Here is a 7,064-nt window from a genome sequence, read left to right on the forward strand (position 1 = left end):
GTTATATTTAGAAGAACATAATAAATTGCTGTTGGCAGGAATTATAGGGGCCAATGGTTATACTTGGAGAAACAGAGTCAAGTAGGCATAGGGTTTGTATCTGAGAGCATGAATTATAGGGGCCCATGGTTATACTTGGAGAAACAGAGTCAAGTAGGCATAGGGTTTGTATCTGAGAGTATTAGAATCTAATAGAACATAGATTGACCAGGATTATATCTTGAAGGGCAGAGTTATAGTTGACTGTAGAGAACGTATGACTGTGGATATATGAAAAATGATAGGGAATGGTTGATGACAGTCAAGGATGCCTGTGCCTCCATTGTCCAAGTTTGGTGATGGATGCTCAAAAGTTCCTTGAACTACATGATAGTTGTGTAATTTAAGCAATTCAAGAACCATAACTCTGAAGTGACTTGGGCAACATGGCTGGTTATTGAACTTTGCTGAGATTATCTACCGATATACATACTATCTATGTATGTTCAAATGACTGTGGGGACAGACTTGTTGTCAAACTTGGTCAAGATATTCTGCCCATATATATATTGTCAAAGTTTCATGATGTTGGTAATAGCATAGAGATCATAACGTTTTTGTAATTCAAGCAATGAAAGGGCTATAATATTGAAGTGACTTTGGCGAGCAACATGGCTGGTTATAGAACTTGGCTGGGATATTCTGACCATGCACATATTGTTCAAATTTGTTGATGCCAGGAAAAAAATGTCTTCAGTTAAAACATGGAAAACTTAGTTTATATAACAGGTGTATAAGAATAGAGTAAATTACTATTGAAAAAGGCCTGAAAGGGCAGAGTAGTAGTTGTAGGTAGGCAAAAGGTTAGGGAGGGGGGCATCAGGTATAAATCATTATATGAAAGACAGAGTTACGTGGTGTTGGCAGACTAATTATAGACAGAGCTATAGTGGACGGCAGACATATGGTGTCAGTGGTTATGTCCAGTGGTTGTCCAGAATAGGGCTTTTCTCTTGCAGTTTTATCTCAAGGAACAGAGGAAATATTATTGACAGACATCAGGTTCAAGTTATAACTTAAGAGGAGTAACTTACATACAAAACAGGGCTCAGAAACAAGACATGGTACCTGCCTAAAGGGAAATTATGACTGTAAAATGTACTTACATACTTTGATGACTCACACTACTATTCATGTTAACCTTATTGGCATCCATTTTCTGGTCAGAATCATGCTGTTGGCCTGGCTCATGATGTCCTGATTATACAAGTATTGGTTGTGCATCTATGGTTGGTTCTCTCAGTTTCTCAGGAAGGCTGAAAACAGAACAATTTTGATCAAGTTTCATTTAAATGCATCTACCTTTCACCAAAATGCACATGAATTTTATATATATTAGTTAACTTTGATATGTCAAACTACTCTCGAGTTTGTTGGGCAGTCCAGTTTTTATAAGGCAGTTGACTGTGACCTTTACGTTTGACCTTAATGACAAGTAGTTGTCATTCACTTGTCAAAGACAACCCAGGACAAAAGTTTATTAGTATTGCATCAAACTGTTTTAGGTTTTTTGTGTAGTTAAAGTGTTAATTCTACTATTGACTTTGACCTTGACCTTTCATCTAGTAACCAATAGTAGTCATCTTCTTCAAGGTCAACCTAAGACTAAAGTTTAATGGTACTGCATCACACTGTTCTAGAGCCATTGTAAGGTTAAAGACTTTATATTACTGCTGACTGTGACCTTGACCTTTGACTTTATGGCCCAAAAGACAAAAGTGGTCATATTACTGGTCTGAAAGGAGCAACTTTCACTGAAATTCAAAGATAACTTTAAGGACAAGACAATTAAGACATGGTATATTGACCAACATATGTCCCGGTTTCAACAAGCAGCGGTCACAGACTGCCATATCCACCGCTGATGCAGAAGAACTTTAAGTGTTTTATACGAAAGTAATGGAGATAGAATGCTTCAGACAAAAATTAAGTATAACAAGAGCTGTCATTGGACAACACACTCAACTTTATGCTGCATTGTCTTAGGAATGAATACAACAATGATGTAATATGTGCTTCTCGAAAGCAATACATAAAAGGTCAAATTATAAAGTGAACAAGAAATGCTGCAATGCAATGAAACCAGGTTTTCAATAATTGACCCTAAGGGGCCCCAAATGCAGTCCTATGGAAGTCCTTTTTAAACCCTTTCTTGTCACAATATGTCAAAACTATCTAAGTTTTCAGTACCAAAGAGTCATCTTTTTTTAGTATCAGTGACCCTGACCCAAGGGGCCCAAAAAGCAATTACATGAAAGGTCACCATAACCTATTCCTAAATTGACCAATATCTGCCACAATATGACAACCCAAACTAAAGTTATTCAGGAACAACCAATTTTCTATTTTAGACTTTGACCTTGACCATGATTCTCTTGACCCCAAACACAATCCCGTAAAAGGTTTCTATTTACTCTTCCTATATAGCAAGTTTGGTCGCCATATGTCAACCCTTAAACTGAAGTCATACAGTACCAACCATTTTTCTATTTTAAGTAACAGTGACCTTGACCTTGACCCTAGAATCCCAAGTGCAATCCCATAAAAGATCTCCATAAAGTCTTCCTTTATACCAAGTTTGGTTACTATAAGTCAAAACTAACTAGAATTTTTTGATACCATAGGTGAGTTTGAGGCTGCCCTCCTGTCAGCCTTTCTGAACAATGACTTACATCATTCTTATAACCAGGTTTCACTTTGTGAAAACCTGACTAAAATAAAAAAAAATAAAAAAACATGCTTGGCAAAAGCAAAAAAAATAATAGAAAAAAGTCAATCAAGGGCCATAATTTGTACTTAGGTTTAATATGTAGTAATGCAACATTATTGTGTGATGGCTACTGTGTGATGTATGAAGGCCATTGAATGAACAGTATTTGGGATCTGAATAAAATGAAGGAAAAGGCCATCAGGGGGTTAGCTAGCCCTCTTTTCATGTGGATTCATAACTGTGCTAGGGATTTTTTTTAAAAAACAGGCATGGTGCAATCTGCTACATTCTGGGCGTTATGAGGTGTTTTATTTAGATCTGGAAAATGGACAGTTTTAGGATCATCTAGTCAAGTGGGCATACTGCAACTTAATGCTGATTTAAAAAATAAATTGTCAGAATCATGTGCATTCAGCTGCATACTTGCGTAAAGACAGCTACGCGCCTGGCCATCATGGTCCTCTATAGCTTAGTTGAACTCAACAGCTGAACATGACTTAAATTAGTGAAAAAAATAGAAGAGCTAAAAATCAGTCATGGTAATGGTTTTTCAGAAAATAGTGTTGGTTTAATGCCGATTAAAAAGGTGAACATCTGTGACTATTTATACAAATACATATTTTACAACGATTGTGAAGAAAGTTGTGATAACTTATACTATGTCACTCTCATTTGCACTATGTTGAGCAAGAGTGTGGTCAATTGTTTAAAAATGAGGCCACAAGTATGCTAAAACATAAACAAGAAACGTGCAATGCAACGAAACCAGGTTTTTAATGATTGACAGAAGAACTTCAGCCTGTGTCTGTTTTTCTTCTATTTTTAGTAACAGTGACCTTGACCCTAGGGACCCCAAATGCAATCCATTGAAAGGTATCCATAAACTCTTCCTCTTTCTTTATACCAAGTTGTGTCAGGATATGTCAACCCTAACTTAAGTTATTCAGTTTCAACCATTTTTCTATTTTAAGTAACAGTGACCTTGACCTTGAATCTAGGGACCCCAAACACAATCCCATCAAAGGTATCAATAAACTCTTCCTTTATACGTGGTTTGGTCAAGATATGTAGACTCTGTCTAAAATTATTCAGTTTCAACTGTTTTTCTATTTTTAGTAACAGTGACCTTGACCATGACCCTAGGGACCCCAAAACGCAATCCCATGAAAGGTATCCATAAACTCTTACTATAGACCAAGTTTGGTCAAGATACGTCAACCCTAACTAAAGATATTCAGTTTGAACCATTTTTCTATTTTTAGTAACAGAGACCTTGACCCTAGGGACCCCAAATGTAATCCCATGAAAGGTATCCAAAAACTCTTCCTATAGACCAAGTTTGGTCAAGATATGTCAACCCTAACTAAAGTTATTCAGTTTCAACTGTTTTTCTATTTTTAGTAACAGTGACCTTGACCTTGACCCTAGGGACCCCAAAGGCAATCCCATGAAAGGTATCCATAAACTATTCCTGTACACCAAGTTTAGTCAAGATATGTCATCCCTAACTAAAGTTATTCAGTTTCAACCATTTTTCTATTTTTAGTAGCAGTGACCGTGACCTTGAACCTAGGTACCCCAATCGCAATCCCATGAAAGGTACCCATATACTCTTTCTATAGACCAAGTTTGGTCAAGATATGTCAACCATTACTAAAGTTATTCAGTTTCATAGGTGAGTTTGACGCCGTCCGGCCGCCCGCCTGCCCGCCTGCCCGAACAACGACGTTCGCCATTCTAATAACCAGGTTTCAATATCTGTGAGAGTGCAGCTTTAAAGAAAAATGATTAGTTTTTTGCATTATTCCAAACAATTGAGATCTGCTCTAAAGTGAATTATCTTTTACAACTGAATTGAAGGCATTGATGCCAAAATCATTCTCTCACCAGGCCAACACCTTCTTTCAAAAAACTGTGAATGACTTGAATCTTCTGCCAACTAGAGTCATATCAGCACCTATGTTGGATGACTTCAAGGCTCTCTTGATTGACCACAGCCTGCTACCATAGCACAAGTTTTAAACATTTTTTGAGACATTAAGTTTGCTTCACCCATGCAGTATCGTTTTTACAAAATGTCAAAACAGTCAATCTGTGAGAGTGCATTTTTATCTACACCTCAACGCATTTTTAGCTCCACTATTCGAAGAATAAGGAGAGCTATACTACTCACCCTGGCGTTGGCGTTGGCGTCACACCTTGGTTAAAGTTTTGCATGAAAGCACCTTTAAGTCATTATCTCAGTAAATACATCAGTTATTGCATTGAAACTTTGGATATGTATTCCCAACTATCTTACATACTAAATTAACTAAATTAATGAAGTTAGATAACAATTATTTGAATATAATGCAAATAATAGGCCTTTATTATTCAACTTAGAAATTCTGGCTAAGGTTTTTGCGTGTAAGCACACATAGGTTAATATCTCAGCAACTAGTTGAGGTATTGCATTGATACTTGATACAATGGTACTCAACCATCCAACCTACTAAATTAACCAAGTTAGATAACGCTAGTTTGCATTTAATGCAAATAATTGCCCTTTATTATTCGACTTATAAATTCTGGTTAAGGTTTTGCGTGTAAGCGCACATAGGTTAATATCTCAGCGACTACTTGAGGTTAATTGCATTGAGACTTTATACAATGGTAGTCAACCATCCAACCTACTTAATTAACCAAGTAAGATAACTCTAGTTTGCAATTAATGCAAAATAATTGCCCTTTATAATTCGACTTAGAAATTCTGGTTAAGGTTTTGCATGTAGCCACATTTAAGTCAATATCTCAGCAAATATATCATGTATTTCATTGAAACATTAGATATGTATTCCCAGATAACACTTTTTTGAATATAATGCAAAATATGGGCCTTTATTATTTGACTTAGAAATTCTGGTTAAGGTTTTGCATGTAAGCACACATAGGTTAATATCTCAGCAATTACTTGATGGATTGCATTGAGACTTTATACAATGGTACTCAACCATCTACCTAAATAACCAAGTAAGATAACTCCAGTTTGCATTTAATTAAAATAATGGCCACTTTTTTATTCGACATAGAAATTCTGGTTAAGGTCTTGCATGTAACCACATTAAAGTCAATACCTCAGCGAATACATCATGTATTGCATTGAAACTTTACACACAGGCTCCCATCTATTTAACCTTCTTATTTAATCAAGTAAGATAACTCTATCTTTTATAATATATAATGTGTCACGGTACCGATACCTACACATGTGGTGAGGAGGTGTGTAAGTGGTCCGGAAGCTCAGTCGGTAGAGCACTCGCCCTGATAGCGAGGGGTCCCGGGTTCGAGCCCCGGTCTGGCTGCACACTTTTCTCACCCTGTGACATTTGGCGCCCAAGGTGGGGTCGTGGCAGCACTGTTTGGCAGCATAATGCGCTCTCAGTGTTAATTATGTGCATTCCTTAGCACTGGTGTTCCTCAAATTCGAGAACGACTTTCCAGTTTGCAGGGAAGTATGTCACGGTACCGATACCTACACATGTGGTGAGGAGGTGTGTAAGCGGTCCGGTAGCTCAGTCGGTAGAGCACTCGCCCTGATAGCGAGGGGTCCCGGGTTCGAGCCCCGGTCTGGCTGCAAACTTTTCTCACCCTGTGACATTTGGCGCCCAAGGTGGGGCCGTGGCAGCACTGTTTGGCAGCATAATGCGCTCTCAGTGTTAATTATGTGCATTCCTTAGCACTGGTGTTCCTCAAATTCAAGGACGAATTTCCAGTTTGCAGGGAAGTATGTCACGGTACCGATACCTACACATGTGGTGAGGAGGTGTGTAAGCGGTCCGGTAGCTCAGTCGGTAGAGCACTCGCCCTGATAGCGAGGGGTCCTGGGTTCGAGCCCTGGTCTGGCTGCACACTTTTCTCACCCTGTGACAAATGTTTGCGCCTTTATTATGCGACTTAGAAATTCTGGTTAAGGTCTTGCATGTTAGCTCACATAGGATAATATCTCAGCAACTATTTGATGTATTGCATTGAGACTTTATAAAATGGTATTCAACCACCCAACTTAATTGAATAACCAAGTTAGATAACTGAATTTTGCAAATAATGGCCCTTTATTATTAGACTTAGAAATTCCTGTGCAAATATTTTGCATGGAACCACATTTATGTTTATATCTCAGCACACCATGTATTGCATTAAAATCTAATCTAACAGTGATCCATGCATGTTTAACCAAAACTTTTCAATCCTTATATTGAAAAGCGGCGGAATAGTCGAGCGCGCTGTCTCTGTGACAGCTCTTGTTTATTTTTCAAATGCACGTGTATTTGTTTAC

At 37.8% G+C, this 7,064-nt stretch overlaps 1 non-coding gene across 1 annotated transcript; it reads left to right on the forward strand.

Moving 5' to 3' along the window:
- Positions 1–6,289: 6,289 nt before the first annotated feature.
- On the forward strand, positions 6,290–6,362 carry Trnas-uga (transfer RNA serine (anticodon UGA)). Its single transcript has one exon. It is a non-coding gene; the product is annotated as a tRNA-Ser (tRNA).
- The last annotated feature ends 702 nt before the right edge of the window (positions 6,363–7,064 follow it).

The sequence above is a fragment of the Mya arenaria genome, chromosome 13 (genome assembly GCF_026914265.1).
Source record: "Mya arenaria isolate MELC-2E11 chromosome 13, ASM2691426v1".
NCBI lineage: Eukaryota > Metazoa > Mollusca > Bivalvia > Myida > Myidae > Mya > Mya arenaria.